Here is a 17,250-nt window from a genome sequence, read left to right as displayed (position 1 = left end):
TATTTAATTCATGCATGATGTGGAATCGTTTGATTGGGCACATGATATGATGAAATAAACTCTAGTCCTTCAGGGATATTTCAAAGAGTTTCATTGTATTGGAAATCATGCGAACCGAATTTCATATGGATGAAATTCATTTCCGCTCTCTATAATTCCAACTATGTTATAGTATTTGCTTATGTAGAATCTCATTTGTAAATAATGAAACTTTCACTGGGAATGGTCCCATATCGATGTGTTTCCTCTAAAGTTGTGGAATTATCTATATCCCCATTTGCAAGAATCGAAAGCTAGAAGCCTCCAGGTCGGTCAACAGAACAGGCAATTAACATTAAAGGAAGAGACCAGTTTGTGCTAGAGTATAGCACTGCAGCGTACAGTAGCTAAATCCCCACCTAGCATAGAATCTTGCAAAGCTTGAAAGGGGCACACTTAATTTGATTTGGTAGCAACCCGCACGCAAACTGGCATAGAACGGCGGCCAACTCCATCACATGGGTCGTTCTCCTCGACCAAAAGTAACAAATCAAGGCGGGCCCTACGACCGAAGCTAGTCAATCGCGGTAGTTGTCTTCCTTGTACAGTTGCATTGACGACCAAGCCACGGAGAGTTAGACTTGGCGTGCCACGACCGACCGTCTCGGTAGTACGCCTTCATTGTGCCCCCAGTGATGCATGCATTAGGTGGATGATTCTGCACCACATGTTCAAACGAGCGCCACTTGCTCCCGTTAAAAAGTTAAAAAATATATTAAAAGTACAATGAGCATGACACGTATGAAAAAGTAACCATTACACATGGTCTTAATTTTTTTAATCTGTCTTCATGTCAGATTTGACCCCACATTTCTCTCAAATATGTTCCATATTCATTTTGGTACACCGAGGTACCGCACATGAAATCCATCACTAATCAGCAAGGTACACCGTGGTACATTTTATGATAAACCCGTAAATAGATGTTAAATCCATTACTAATACAAATTAATACCTTTCACTAATAAGGTACTTATGTACACGTTGGTACCGATTGTGATGAACCCATAAATACTGATGGTCATGAAGAGCAACAGAAGAAGGGAAATATGTACAAACAAAAAAAATCAAGATAGTTCTAGGCATCACCTATCATATTTTTCTAATGATCTTCAAAAACTTTAAACATCGCCATGTACAAAAGCATGTGCCATTTATTTTTGTACAGCTAGGTTTCAACCTCAATTAAAACCTAAATGTAACACCTAATCTTGTTTATGCACCCTTATTCTAAGGCTGAAATCAGAGATTAAGTCTCCAGCACTACTGAAACAGCAATCAGCAGACGAATCCATTAGTAGCTCCTTTTTTCCTTTTTTAATGACAAATGAACCTTTTGTTCCGATAAGCATGAACATTTCATGAAACAGATAGTTCTCGTGAACCTTGTACAATTTATCCTAGAACCTTGTCAAAAAAAAAAAGAATCGAGAAGAAAAGAAAGAAATAGTTTGCATCAACGCATGCTTTGCCAGCCTTCCACAATCTTAACATCAGAGGGAGGAGCTGGGTAGCAGCGTAGTTACCAGCTACCTTATCCACTCACCAAGCAAATAGTATCCACGAGCACGACAGTAGGCGGAGCAACACCGTGGGACGTTGACCTGGCTTTACCGAGAACTGATCAAGCTCAGCGCGATCGATGGGCGGCAGCCTCGGCATCCTTGCTGCAGCGGCGTCGAGCTGCTGCTCGAGCTCGACGAGATGGCCAGCCTCCTCAACGCGTTCCTCAGCGTCCTCCTCGCAGCGGTATATAGCTGTCTTAGTTGTCCTCGATCATATATAGCTCCGATCTGTACCATATAAAATCCTTTAATTTCCTTGTTTTGCCCTCCCTAAACTGCACAGGTAAATGAGTTCTTCATTTCTTAGACTCCCATCAACTTTATTAACTAATTAGGTGTTAAGGATTCCATGAGTGAAGAGTACGTAACTAGCCACGGTCATTTTCATGCTGAACTTGATTGGGACCTCTGAAATCACCATCTTGGATGTACGCTTAAACTGTGTGGAAAGGAGTGTGCAATCTAGTTGCTAGACAAGCCCATACCTCAGAAAATTTTGGTCGAACCAAAAACACATTGAAGCTTAGAAATCTGAGGCCCAACAATCTGCCAAAACTAGCCTTGCAAGAGACAAAAGGCGTCCATTTCCCGGCACTAGACGGAAGTGACTTATTTAAGGTCTTAAAGAATATCTGCCTTGATTGTTCACCCGTTCCAGTTTGGAACATATGTAGGTGGGGCCATGTCGTACGTATATCCATCAGCATCTTTAGCTTGAACACAAGTGGCAAATTGAACAACTTGCATGCTCCACGGTCATTTTCATGCCCACGTTTGGGCCGGGTGCTGTGGCTTCTCGATCCTTACTCCGGCCCTAGTAACAATATCCCATATGGCGGCAACCGCTGTCTCCAGCATTGTTTCGTCTCGGGGCGATGCCGATGCGACTCGTAAGGGAGCCGGTAGCTATCTGACAGTAAGCTGATGAGACAGCATCCTCCGATCGACGGCAATTGACAAATACTCGTGAGCAGCGAATACTCGTGAGCAAAGATTAAACTACTTGGGTACGGTCGACGTCTCGATGACGATGCCCATACCACCTGTCGGTGATATGCATCGAAGCATACGGGTGCACCGATACATACTTCCTTGGAATTTCATTCTTCGACTGAGGAAGAAACAAAAGCAGAGCAATCTGTCCCGTTTGTATCTACTTATAAGCGGCTTATCGGTGAAAATAAGCGAGAATCCCGCCAAACGCTTTGCTTATTTCCACCGATTCTTGCTTATGTGGTAAGCCGCTTCAACGATTTGAACTACGAGAAGCGAAAAGCGAGAAGCGAGAAAATCTTCGCTTAGATTATAATCCAAGCGTGGCTAGGAAAAACGTATACAAACAGGGCCTTAATCTCTCTACCTAGGACGTGGATTCACACTAGGTCATGGATTAACAGTTGTGGTACTTTTTTCCATTGAGAAGAATATCTGTTGGCTTAATTACCCAAGTCAACATAAGCTGTACATAATATATATTGCAAATAAATATAGTGTATAACATTGAGTTTCAAAGGAAAACAACTTTTTATAGACAAAGTATTATCTTTATTCCGCTGTATACAAAAATTGCTAACAAATAGCAAACTCATGATGAAAAGACTAAGGAATGACAATCTGTATGTTACGAAGAGTTTTTACAAGTAACTAGGATATTCAGATAACCAAGTAAATCTCACTGTACTTGGGTTTTACTCGACATCTCTTGGTTATATCTCGTTGCACACTTCAATTACATTAGCATCGGAACCCAAACTCACGAGGAAAGAGAAGGTATAATCCATTGTCATAGCAATTGGTCAATAAAAGAAGTCTTCTTCACCTTTAGTCAAAAAATTACCACATGAATTGAATTGGAGAAAAAAAAAACTCTCTCCATTTGCAGTTACAAAGTTTGTTTCACCTTGCACATAGACCCAGAAACTATTAAGTATGACTGGATTTCTATTAAAATGAAACATTTAATGCATGCACGTAAGTAGTGAAGTAATTATTAGAGGTATATATGAATAACACACCCATTTTGTAGTGGCGGAGCTAGGAATCAATGTAAGGAGGGGCTGATTGCTACAGTCTGTTTAGGGCAGTCCCAATGGGAGAAACCAACCTAGTTTCCATAGTCTAGGATATTGTATCAAGAAATCATCCTTCACAATGCAACTTTTTTATCTAGAGTCTAAACAAAAATCCAACCAATCATTCTCCCTTCTAGTACCAGATCCTCTGTGCATCATGTAAAGGAGCTCGAGTGATGGGTAGCAGCGGTGCAAGCGCAAAGAATCCGGCAATAAGTAAGAAGAAACTACTTGGGTCTCTCCAATGCAGATTCGCTGGTTTCTTGGCTCATTGGTGCGCGTGAGGACTTGGTTTCCTCTCTAAGAAATGGTTTCTCTCTCTCTCTCCATAATAAATCTACTGCCACATCAGCAAATTGCTTAGTTGGCATGACAATTAAGAGGGATAGAAACTATCATCAATGTCCCATTGGGACTGCCCTTAGTCTTAGGCTGTGTTTGGTTTCCACTTGCTTATTTTTAGTCTTAGTCCCCCCTGTTTAGATGTAGGGACTAAACAATATTTAATGACTTAGACAATGACCACATTATCCCTAATCATTGCTACCCCTTCCTTTTTTTCCGTCCTCCCAGCCTGCTTCCCTCCCACCATATTTCTTCGTGGCGCGAAGAACTTCCTGGCACCCCGCGCCATGTTGCTGGTGCACGCCCACTGCCTGCCACGGTGCTGACTGGCGTTGCTATTTTTTTTATTCAAACCAAATAATGTTCAGGTTCACACAAATGTCATTGTTCCAAGACAAAAGGAGCTACGACCTGACTTATCGACACCTGACAACGAGCAACAAGTAGGCAGCTTGCAGTTATTGCAGTGGTTTGAGAGTGCTTGGGAGGTGCGGAAGTCAAGGACTCGTTATCACCGAGCGATTGCGTGCACCAAGGTCTTGCTTTGCTTGCTGGAAGGGCATGATCAGATCACGCAGGACCTCTGTTTCTTTCTAGATGAACTGCTAATTGGCTGAGATTGTTGTTGCATATTTCTGAGTCAATGGACGACGAGAGGGTTGCTAGCTTAGCTCTTCAGAAACTGTCACTGGGCAAGGGCGGGCCATGGCCCACCTTGGCCAATGAGTAGCTCCGCCAGTGCCATTTTGCATTGGACAATGAAAGAAGCCTTGTATGGAGAAAGTTTGTTTCACCCAGTAACCCACTTTGGCCACTTAATTCTCCAAACAAATGTAGGTCTAATTTATTCCCCAAACAATTGCAATAGGTCCAATACCTGATGAAATAATGGGCTTGTCCCGTTGCAGTTTCAGAAATTCCAAATAAATCTCAAAGGCCCATGTGGGCATGAGCAAGTGGTTGGAGTGGTGCAAACCTTTAGTCCCACATTGCTAATGGAGGAGAAGGTTGGCCAACATAAATATGGAGGTTGTCTTCACTCCTCCAAGCTATGTGTGTGGGGAGAGAAGGAAAGCTCCCACATGCGCGTGCTCGCTCGCCACGCCTCGCCTCGCCTCGCTAGGCCGGGCCAGGTGAAGGGTGCGGGCGTGCGACACCTACGTGAATGGTCCACCGAAATCCGGCCTCCAGCCTTGCGGGGGCACAATTTCCTTTTGCCATTTTAGTTTTTAGTTATTTGGCCTTTAAGTCAATGAGGCCGGAAAAATTTACCGGTGTGAACTTTAAGAGGTGGAAATCAAAGGTTCATATCTGGTTTAATGCTATGAACATCTGGGACACGAGGCTTGGCAAACTTGAAGGCGAACTTACTGTTGAAGCGCAGAAAAAGTTCGATGATGCCAATAACCTTTTCGTGGGATGTATCATTAGCAATATATCTGACCGTCTGGTTGATGTCTACATAGACATGATAGATGCGAAGGTGCCGTGGGATGCTCTGGTTGCAAGATATGATGCAGCAGATTTAGGCAATGAACTATACCTCATGGACAATTTCCATGACTACAGGATGGTGAACAACCGTTCTGTGGTAGAGCAGGCCCATGAGGTGCAGTGCATTGTGAAGGATCTTGAGTTCCTTAAGTGTCAAAGACCTGGCAAGTTTGTGGCTGGTTGCATAATTGCAAAGTTGCCTTCCTCATGGAGGAATTTTGCCACTACTCTGAAACATAGCAGACAGGAGATATCGGTTGAAAATCTGGTAGCGTCTCTTGATGTTGAGGAGAAAGCTCGGAAAAAGGACACTACTGAGAAAGGAGACCAAGGTCAGTCTAGCGCCAACATGGTCTAGAAATTTCCACGTGGCAAGAACAAAGGGAAGAACAAAGTCGTCAAGACTATTACCTTCAAGAAGAAGAAGAATAAGGCTGGGATGAACTGCTACACTTGTGGTGAGCTTGGACACTTCTCTAAGGATTGTCCAGAGCATGCAGACTGCAAGGGCAGAAGGGCCAATGGGTCCTAGGATGTCAACATGGTGACCATAGGCAACATTTGAGACGGGTACGGTAATCTACCTACTGTTCTTTCAGTTTTTCATTCCACTAGCTGGTGGTTTGATACGGATGCCAATGTTCATGTGTGTGCTGACATCTCCATATTTTCTTTTTACCAGGTCACCCGGGATTCCTCTGTGTTGATGGGGAATGGGTCACATGCTGCTGTTCATGGTGTTGATACGGTAGATCTAAAGTTTACTTCGGGAAAGAACGTGCAGCTGAAGAACGTGCAGCATGTCCCTACTATCAACAAGAATCTTGTGAGCGGCTCGGTCCTGTGCAAGGATGGGTTTAAGGTAGTGTTAGAATCCAATAAATTAGTCATGTCAAAATATGGACAATTCGTTGGTTTAGGCTATGAGTGCAGAGGCTTGTTCCGCTTTTCCCTTGTAGATTTTTGTAATAATTCCATGAACCATATTTGTGGCAACGTTAGTGATGATGCGAGTATTTGGCATTCATGTTTGTGTCATATTAATTTTGGTTTAATGTCTCGGCTTTTCAGCATGTGTTTAATTCTGAACCTCACCATTGCCAAAGGTTCTAAGTGCCATAGTTGTGTGCAATCGAAGCAACCTCGGAAGCCTCACAAGGAGGCTGAGGAGAGACACTTGGCACATCTAGAACTCATACATTCTAATCTGTGCGAGATGAATGATGTGTTGACAAAAGGTGGAAAGAGATACTTCATGACTTTGACTGATAATGCGACTAGATTTTTCTATGTTTACATGTTGCAAATTAAGGATGAAACATTAGACTACTTTTAAAATTTATAAGGCTAAGGTTGAGAATCAACTTGAGAGAAATATCAAACGTCTAAGGTCTGATCGTGGTGTCGAGTACTTTCCAAATTTTTTTGATGAATTCTATGAGGAACATGGTATTATTCATGAGAAGAAGCCTCCTTGTTCACCTGAGTCCAACGGGATTGATGAGAGGAAAAACCGCACACTGACTAACTTGGTTAATTCCATGTTAGATACGACTAGTTTATCTAAGGCATGGTGGGGGGAGGCTCTATTGAATTCATGTCATGTCCTGAATAAAGTTCCGAACAAGAATAAAAATCAAACTCCATATAAGATGTGGATCGGGAGAAAACTATCACTTTCTTATTTGCGTACTTGGGGGTGCTTGGCGAAAGTCAATGTATCCATTCCAAAGAAGCGCAAGTTAAGACCTAATATAGTGGATTGTGTCTTTCTAGGATATGCTCAGAGGAGCATTGCTTACAGATTTTTAGTGGTTAAATCTGAGGTCCCTGATATGCATGTTGATACTATTATGGAATCTTGTGATGCAATATTTTTTGAGAATATATTTCCTCTTAAAGATATGCATAGAAACTCTAGATTTTCTGCTGAAATAACTCTTGAACCTATTGCACCTGTTGAGTTTTCTGAACAATCCGATGAGCATGAGCATGAGGATATCCTAGAGAAGGATGACAGTGAAGCTCCTAGAAGGAGCAAGAGATAGAGGGTTGCAAAATCCTTTGGTGATGATTTCACTGTGTACCTTGTGGACAATACTCCCACATCCATCACTGAGGAGTATGCATCTCCAGATGCAGACTATTGGAAAGAAGCTATCCAAAGTGAGATGGATTCGATTCTTTCTCTGGGCTGCCTTGTATAGTCTTATCATCCACCAGATGGATGTAAAGACAGTTTTCCTAAATGGAGAGTTGGATGAGGAGATCTATATGGATCAGCCTGACGGGTTTGTGGTGAAGGGTCAAGAAAGCAAGGTGTGTTGTTGAAGTCTTTGTATGGCATGAAACAAGCACCTAAGCAATAGCATGATAAGTTTGACAGAACTTTAACTTCTGCGGCTTTATCATTAACGAGGCTGATAGATGTGTGCTCTATCGCCATGGTGGGGGTGAAGGAATTATATTGTGCTTGTATGTGGATGTCATACTGATCTTTAGCACAAACATAGTTGTGATCAATGAGGTCAAAATTTTTCTATCACAAACCTTTGATATGAAAGATCTGGGAGAACCTGATGTTATTATGAACATCAAGCTCATTAAGGATGAGACTGTGATTACTCTTTCGCAATCCCATTATGTGGAGAATGTTTTGAACCGTTTTGGTTCTATGGACAAGCAAGCCTTCTCCAACACCTTATGATCCCAGCGTGATACTCAGAAAGAACAACAAAACTGCTAAAGACCAACTGAGATACTATCAGATTATCGGTTCACTCATGTACTTAGCTAGCACAACGAGACCCAACATAGCTTTTGCTGTGAACAAATTGAGCAGGTTCATGTCAAACCCGGGTTCTGATCATTGGCATGAACTTGAAAGGGTTATGCACTACTTGGTGGGTACTATGAGTTATGAGATTCACTATTCCGGGCACCTTGTTGTGCTTGAGGGATATAGTGATTCAAACTGGATTTCGAACACTGATAACCTATATGCCACGAGTGGATATGTGTTTACCCTTGGAGGTGGTGCAATATCATGGAGGTCTTGCAAATAGACCATTCTGATGAGATCAAGCATGGAAGCAGAACTTACTGCTTTGGAAACAGCCACTGTTGAGGCAGAGTGGTTGGGTGATCTCTTGATAGACTTGCCTGTGGTTGATAAACCAGTGCCGGCAATCCTTATGAAATGTAACAATCAAACGGTGATAGTCAAAGTGAACAGTGCTAAGGATAACGCAAAGTCATCAAGACATGTCAAGAAATGACTGAAGTCTGTCAGGAAGTTGAGAAACTCTGAAGTAATAAGTGTGACTTATATTCAAACAGACAAAAACCTGGCAAATCCCTTTACAAAAGGGTTATCACGGAATGTGATAGAATGTGCATCGAGGGAGATGGGTATGAGACCCATTTGAGTTGCCGCAGTGGTAACCCAACCTATGTGATCGGAGATCCCGTGAATTAGGATTTGGGAAAAATAAGCTATCGGTTGACTGAGGAGAATAATTAATAAACTCTCTCTATGTGAAGATGCAATACTCTCAAATGTTGTAAGGAAGGTTAGCAATATGCTTTAATGTACTTCTATTGGCTTGATTAATAAGCGAAGATGCTGTCCAACAGAGCATTTTTGAAAGAACACACCTATATGAGCCCGACTATAAAACATCGCAGTCTATGAGACTTGGGTGATTTCCAGTAATCTCATGAAGAGACCAAGGAGTATGCTGAATATGCTCCACCTGCGGGGTAGGCTACTGGCAGCCAGGTACTAGTTTCGACTTTGAATGAAACTTGTCCGCACAAAACTTGCAATTCAAGGTTTAGTCCATTGTTCAAGTTGTGGATGAATGTAGCTTGAAGCTTTAGGCGAGAGTTCAACTTAACAGTCCTTGCTGAAACACTGATATATAAATAGCAGTGAGAAATAGGCAAAATCTCTGATGAACATTTGAGATCTGGTGGGGGATTGATGAAATAATGGGCTTGGCCCATTGCAATTTCAGAAATTCCAAATAAATCTCAAAGGCCCATGTGGGCATGAGCAAGTGGTTAGAGTGGTGCAAACCTTTAGTCCCACATTGCTAGTGGAGGAGAAGGTTGGCCAACATAAATATGGAGATTGTCTCCACTCCTCCAAACTATGTGTGTGGGGAGAGAAGGAAAGCTCCACACGCGCGCTCGCTCGCCATGCCGGGCCGGGCTGGGCCAGGGCGAAGGGCGCGGGTGTGCGATACCTGCGTGAATGGTCCACCGAAATCTGGCCTCCAGCCTTGCGGGGGCATAGTTTCCTTTTGCCATTTTATTTTTTGTTACTTGGTGTTGCCTGTGTTGACAACAAAAGCTTGCTGGTTACTGCACCAAGTTTTGGTGTCAACAGACTAATTTGTTGTTTCTACTGCCGGCAATGCCGATGATGTTCTTTATATTTGAAGAGGAGTCGACGTGGCTTTGGATATTGCAATCAGACGTCATTAGCTCTGAAGACAAGTATCAGACTTCTATAATTAGTTTCGGAACATGAAGCATTCATACTCCGAAACTGGGGGGCCTGTGTTGACACCGGATTTTGACCAATCCTATAAATTCAGAGTACGAGATAATCGGAGTCACGTACAACAATAAGAAGCAAGCATGCATGCACATGGGCACGGAGTCCAAATCGGCTTCATTGGATTGATCAGCAAGGAGAGGCAAGGATGATATAAAGGAAAGGCCAGCACGTATGGATAAAAATGATTAGAATATACAACATGGATTCTGGTGCACTTTACATGCCATGCGTGGGAGGCTTCCAGAATAATTATGCATGCCGATCTGTGCATGTACGGGAGGTTGTACGGGAGGTTGTTTCATAGAATAAAATATTTTAGAGATAGAGTTGGGTTAGTTAGAGATAGAGTTTTTTATTAGAAAAGATTGTGTACGTGACTTGCCTTGTGCGTGGTTAGATGCCAATTATGTAACGTCCGCCCTATAAATATAAAGGGACGTGGCCATTGTAAAGGATAATCACACGATCAATGTACAACACATCTATCTTTTATTTACCTTTTCGGCTTCACGCCATTGCATTAGGAGTAGGAGTAATGTAGCTTCTCGACGAGTTCCTTCTAGCAAGCTGGGCTGCATCGACCTCGATCTCCGGCGAGCTGCAAGTTCCGTCACCAGGTGTTCTAGGCTTTAACCACCAGGCGCATCGCTGTGGTTTCACCTAGAGATATTGGTGGTGACGTTAGTTTAGATCTCATCGGCTTGTGGCTCTAGCTATGGCGGGGCAACAACTCAACAGCATCCTGTTTTCTATCGGCCGTCTGGCCGATATTTATTGTAAATTATATCAGCTGGATGGCCGATGAATCACTCACATTCATCAAGGCACTGGAATCGGCTTCACAGCCGATATATTTGTCATGATTTATTTTGTTGCACCATTATCGCTACTGTGCCAAGATTATATTGGCCTGATCGGCCGGTTGCCTCGGACTTCACAACGACTATCATCTCCTTGTCAGTTGAATGGTCAAACTGACTGGCACGCCCGCGCACACCACGCGCGCCGATTTGGATTCTGCACTGGAGTTAAGCAGATCTCCCAGGTCCTCATGTGCTGATGCAGGGTCTACCACCGCCAGGATTTTGCGTCAACACTTGGCCTTTAAGTCAATGAGATATATGGAAGTCTAATCGGTTTAGATCACGATCGCGACGTGAGATCATGGGCTCTCCTATATATACGACCTATCGGCCTCTATCGAAAACACATCTAATCGAGTTAGGGTTTTTGCGTCTTCTCGCTGCTGCACCGCCACCATAGTCTACTCCATCCCGAGCGTCAGCATGCACCGGCGAACGGGAGAGCAGGTCTCCGGAATCTCTCGCTCTTGTGATACTGCACTGGGAGAGGGCGAATATAGTTTTTGGGAAGCACTCCGCGCAACTGCTCAAGGTCTTCACCACGGCTCGTCTTCCGTCTCAGTCCGGCGTTGCGGCGTACCATCGTCTTTGATATCATCTGCTGCGCTCCATCCGTAATACCATCATCGTTCCGTCAGCACCGCTTGTCATCATGGCTGCACCTGTAAAGTATGTACGCTGTGATCTAATCTGTTATTTCAGCATATTTTCTGAGATAATGAAGTTGTGCTTGTTGTTGTTTAGTATGTTAGAGATTTGCATGCTAGGTTTTATTCTTATTATGATAAATCTAGTTCGAAAATTAATTATGCAGTTGTTTAATTTTCCAACAATACCATACGGGAGATTTGTCCTTTTGTTTCTGCGCATACAAGTGTTGTTTTAAGTTCCAATTTTGTGGAGTGGTAGAGGATATTATCATCATAACTTATGTGAAAATGTACATTAACTTTTTTATGATTATTTTCATTTGCAAGTTTCCAAAGCTAGAATTAGAATCCAGGTTCCCTCGACGGAACAAACAATTAACATTAATTGACATTAAAGGAAGAGACCAGTTTGTGCTAGAGTACAGTGCTGTAGTACAGCGCGCAGTAGGTAGAGTACAACCAAGAATAGAATCTTGCAAATTCTAAAAGGGGCACATTTTGACGGTAGCGACTCGCACGCAACTGCATCACACAAGTCGTTCTCCTCGATCAAAAGCAACAAGTCAAGGCGGGCCCTGCGATTAAAGCTAGTCGATAGCGGTAGTCATCTTGCTTGTCTGTCTTGCTTGCACACAGTTGCACTGATGACCGAGCGATGGATGGATAGATTTTTCGTCTCGGTAGTACGCCTTCGTTGCGCCCGTTCCACTCGTGTGGCTGGACTACATCCTCACGGGCCTGCGGACCAGGAGCGCCCTGCATCTCCTCGTGCCGCCAGAGAGTTAACGCCGCTCTTCTTGCGCCGTATGTCCCTGCTCGACTAGGCCTCTCTGCTTCTTCCAAAATCGCCGGCCTACCCATTGCCTTCGGTTGCGGGCTCCCTTGCCTGAGAGCATGAGCACTGCCCTCCGTCGTGGGTTCTTGCGAGCGCCGGCCGCCATCGTGAGCTCCTGCTGAGCTCGACCTCCAGCACCATCCCAATTTACACTGCTGTTGGCCAGATTCGCGAGTCCGGCCTGCTGCAATGAGCTTCATCGGCCGCAAGCCCTCCTTGCACCCGCAAGGTCGGCCTGCCACTGAAGCTTCGTTCCGCGCCTGCTTCCGCGAGGTCGGCTCAACTTGCAGTGTTTCGTTGTGCACAGCTGCCTTGTGATTGTGCCTCTACCTATCCCACACATCCTTGTACGAGGATATGGCGCGGACGGCCTGAGGCTCATGGAGTCGAGCTCGGAAGGTTGCCCCCCGGTTTGCCCATGCATATATCAGAAAAAACGCAGAATAGAATTAGGAAAGAGATTGGGCGAAACAAAGTAGACTCGAAGGACATGAAATACATCCAACATAAGTTGGACCTAGTTGTCAATGGTAGAAGTTGGATCAAACAAAAAAATTAAGGCAGAAACCTTAGTCGCTTTAACAATTTTCAATCAATTGATAGCGTATGCGTGATTCAGATCGAAGTAGTGCAAGCAATGAATCTTTTCCTTTTCAGAAATGCATGTTTCTCTATGGTCCAAAACATCCACAGTACAACAGCTATGGTTGTCGTGTATGTAGCCTAAGCATCACTTCAGTACTTGACCAACCTAGACGTGTCGAGCTCTGTCAATGCAACATCATTAATTTAGCTAGATTTAATAAACGAAGTTTCCTCGCAAACATGTTTTGACTTTTGAGACCATCGACCTAACTCGTCCACAATACTAAAGGTTGTAAATCATATGACTCGCGCCTATAAATAACCTTGCCGCTGGAGCGAATTGCAAAGCAAATAACTTGTTAGCTGCTTCGTTCTTAAAGAAAAATAAAGAATGAAGCGCCTTGCAGCCATGGCAGCACAAGTGCTGTGGTTTCTCCTTGCAAGTTATTTTCAAAACTGTGCCACAGCAGTTGTTGGATTTTAAAATAGGTGCTACTAGCGGCGGACGTCCGGGACCGTTAGCGTCGGATAGTTGGGAAGCGGAAAAAATTTCGCTGCAACATGGTCACATGTTGCATGCAACATGCAAAAAAAATAAAAATTCTGGGAACAAAGTTTGACACATAAAAGAAGCCCATCGCAATATTTGTCAATGTTTCAATCAACGTTTCGTTTGAAAAATTCTTTTAATCCAAAATATCTCGCAACACCTTGTGCAACATCATACATCATCTAATGCAACATCTCAATTTCACAGTTGCAACATCCCGAACCCCGAAATAAAATCATCATCAACTTTTGTAAAAAAAGTCAACGTCAACCATGCAACATAAAAATATTACTGCTGCAACATCTTAGGTTAGATATTGTAACATCAAAAAATCGAACGTACTATGGAACATCTAAAAATTAATCTTCAACATTAGTGAACACTACGCAAAATATCTCAAAATATCTGTTGCAACATCACAAAATTTAGATGCTACATGAATGGTTGGTGCCTCTCACGGTGGAATCTTCTTCCTTTAGCAGCCACCGTGGATTCTAGCGGAGAGGCTGCTGTCGCTGGACTGGTAGCCGCGCGCTGGGGAGCACCATCAGCTCGCTGGGCGTGTTGGGCCTGTGGAGCGGCATGCTCGGTGGCGCTGGGATGTGAGTAGGCATAGGATCTGAGTTGCTGCAGAGAAGGGGCAAAGCTGGATTTAGTTCATGACTGGAGAGGTGGATAAGGACTAGAACTCACAGAAGATGAACGAATGGATAAGAAGCTGGAGATTAGAGAAAAAGAACGAGTGGCTGAAATAATCAGCGGAGGGAGATGCTGGTAGGCCCCGCATCTGATATTTATCTCCAGCATCGGACGTGCGGCTCCCAGCATTACCGTTTTAAAATATGCTTTTTATGCACTAATAACCCTTTTAAGGATGTCTCTAGGAGCATTTCCTTTCCTTTCTAAGATCGATTTTTCTTAAAAATGAGGAGGAATAGAACACAACAGCTTGCTAAGCACCAACCCTTAAGGAAAGTTGAAAAGAAATTTAGTTTTCATGGTAAACTGTAGCCTCAATTCATTTTCAACCTAGAATTCGAAAAACATTCTATCATAATTCTCCCTAAAAAGCATCGGTCTTGAAGGCAATTAAAGGAGTGCACGTTTGACCAAAAATTTTACCCTAACAATGTTCATCATGAACCTAGAGATTCGAAACCATAATATCAACAACCTTGAGTTTTTGAATTTGTCCACTGCATATTGGAACTCAAATAAAAAACAGGACACTATAAATGTAAAGTTGTACAGCATTTACATAAGAGTGTGCAAATTATCATTACATATTTTTATTTTGTGTTTTTTGTTATACAAATTAATATATTTTTGTATCATCTTTGTTAATCCTCTTATTTAATAATTGGTAAATGCTGCATGTCCACGCATGCATACATCAATACTAAAGTTGAAGGCTCTCAAAGCAAGAATGAAAACAATATATGTAATGTGGCAATAACAGCTATAAGCAGTACGTATAAATGCTTGTTTTATTAAAAAATATTAAGATTTGAGAAAATTAGTATGAAGACAGTGAAGCTTGCATGCACCACAACAAAATATAAGAGTACCTGTCGTGCGTCCTCTTCATACCACAGTAGGCCTGTAACCCAAGATGGCCTTCATAAGCCGCCCATGCATTTTGTACGTATAGTTGTTGGCTTGTTGAATGTCCACACCCGCATGTATTTATTAATCGCCATGAAGGGTCAGATGTCTCTCAAAGATCACCTTTAAATTCGATCGAGGGGTGGATGTGTTTGTGTTCTCGTGAGAAGTTCTTAGATTTATCTTTTTATTTCCTAATGCATCTTACATGGAGATTAACATGAGGCTAAAATAAAAAGATTATGGGCTACTTCAGTTTCTTTCACAATGGCAGAAGTGAGATATTTATATATAAATATAGGGGTTACTTTACACAATTTTCATAATAGTATAGGTGGATAACTTTTTAGAAAATATAATATAGATTCAATTGTTGTATGATGGCAGAGGTGAATAATTTATGTATAGATTTAGAGGGTTAATTTAAGCTATTTTCATAATGGCAGAGGCGGGTAATTTTTTAGAAAACATAATACATCCAATGGCTATGATGATTTGAGTCTAATGAATTGATGGCCAGATGTTTTGCTTTTTTAGGAGAATTTCTAAGATTTCTCTCTTTTTCTAAACTGTCTACCTAGGATCCTAGGTGGCTTCATGTGGAGGCTTCAAAAGGAACCTCCAATTAGTAATAGTAAGAAAGAGGTTAAAAGCCTTAAGGCCCCGTTTGGATCATTGGAATTGAATTCCATCCTAATAATCATAATTTAGACACAAATTAATTAAGTTAATATAATTGTATGTGGAATATAGTTGTATATTATAGTTGGTGATATGGGAGAGATACTTATATGCTGCACTTCTACTATAGAGAAGCGAGTCCAAGAGCGTGCTATAAGAATTGAATTCCATTCTAATAACCATAATCTATAGAATCAATTTCCATCTCCCACCCCATGAATTTAAGATAGGCTTATATCTAAACTTTGGAAAGTTGTGGAATGCCACATTCCAACATAAATTAGCCTACTCCATTAAATAGATTCCAATTACTTCAAAATGAAGGGACCCAAACGGGACCTAAGTGAACATCGAGTAATAGTAAGAAAGAATGTATATTTAAAATGGTTAAAACTCGATGTATCTGGTTAAAACCATAGGACTCATGCGTGGCTTCATGTGCAGCTCCCTCGTCTTCAGCTACCTCGACTGTGGCTATACTACACACGGCATCCTCGACCACGGTTACTCACCCTCATCTCGACTACCTCGACATTGGCAGAAATGGCATGAGTTACTAGCGGATTTTCTCTCCGGACATAACATCCGATCCGCATGGCAGGATCCCTTAAACATGTGGTGCTGGTGCCTGTGAGGCACTGCTGCTAGTCGTGGTGACAGCTTGCACAAAGCTGTGCTCGTGCCTGTTGATTCGGATTTTGGCATCTAGAACCTCATTTGCCTTGAACAAGTTAATTAGCTTCACTATCAACTGTTATGCGGCTTTTTACTAAAGCTAGTTTTCTACCGGTGTAGAGTAGCCCTGCTGCTTCAGAGGCTGCGATCAGGGGCCAAATCTCTAAGATATATCCCCAGCAATTCTTTGTTGGAGCTCAGATCTGTCTTGATTGAATAAAATGCTGCTTGACGTGGAGCTCAGATCTGTCTTGATTGAATAAAATGCTGCTTGACGTGATATTCTGTAGTAGCTGTTTCACAATAAAGTGGGCTGCGTAAGGTGTGCAGATCTCTGTTTCAGATGTGCCTCTGACCTACGTTTTCTTGCTGCATTTGTCTTGTCTGATTGGTCTTGAGTGTATTTGTCATGTCTGATTGGTCTTGAGTGTCTGCGTAAGGCAAGGCTTTCATTCTTTGTCTCGGTTCCTTGTATTGTGCTTATCTCGATGTCATTTTTCACAATTCCTTTCAACAGCTAACGGCGACCCGCACATATGTGAGAAAAAAATACAAGTGGAGCTTATGTGAGGCCAATTAATTGCAATTTACAGCTCAATTCTCAATTCTCAATTCAGCAAAACACTTAGCTAATTCATCTTTATTGTCCTTCTTTTTAAACTTACCACCACCCGGAATGTTCTGAAATAAACAAAATAATACATATTATTATAAGTATTACCAA

At 42.4% G+C, this 17,250-nt stretch overlaps 1 long non-coding RNA gene across 1 annotated transcript; it reads right to left on the bottom strand.

Annotated features, from left to right (window-relative positions):
* Positions 1 to 308: 308 nt before the first annotated feature.
* On the bottom strand, positions 309 to 2,703 carry LOC117844749 (uncharacterized). The gene is made up of 2 exons (XR_004637925.2): positions 1,586 to 2,703; positions 309 to 697 (listed from the first exon to the last, which is right to left on the bottom strand). It is a non-coding gene; the product is annotated as an uncharacterized lncRNA (long non-coding RNA).
* Positions 2,704 to 17,250: the final 14,547 nt, after the last annotated feature.

This window comes from Setaria viridis, chromosome 2 (assembly GCF_005286985.2).
Source record: "Setaria viridis chromosome 2, Setaria_viridis_v4.0, whole genome shotgun sequence".
Classification (NCBI taxonomy): Eukaryota; Viridiplantae; Streptophyta; class Magnoliopsida; order Poales; family Poaceae; genus Setaria; species Setaria viridis.
The sequence above is the reverse complement of the archived record's forward strand: the minus strand, read 5'-3'. Positions and strand labels throughout refer to the sequence as shown.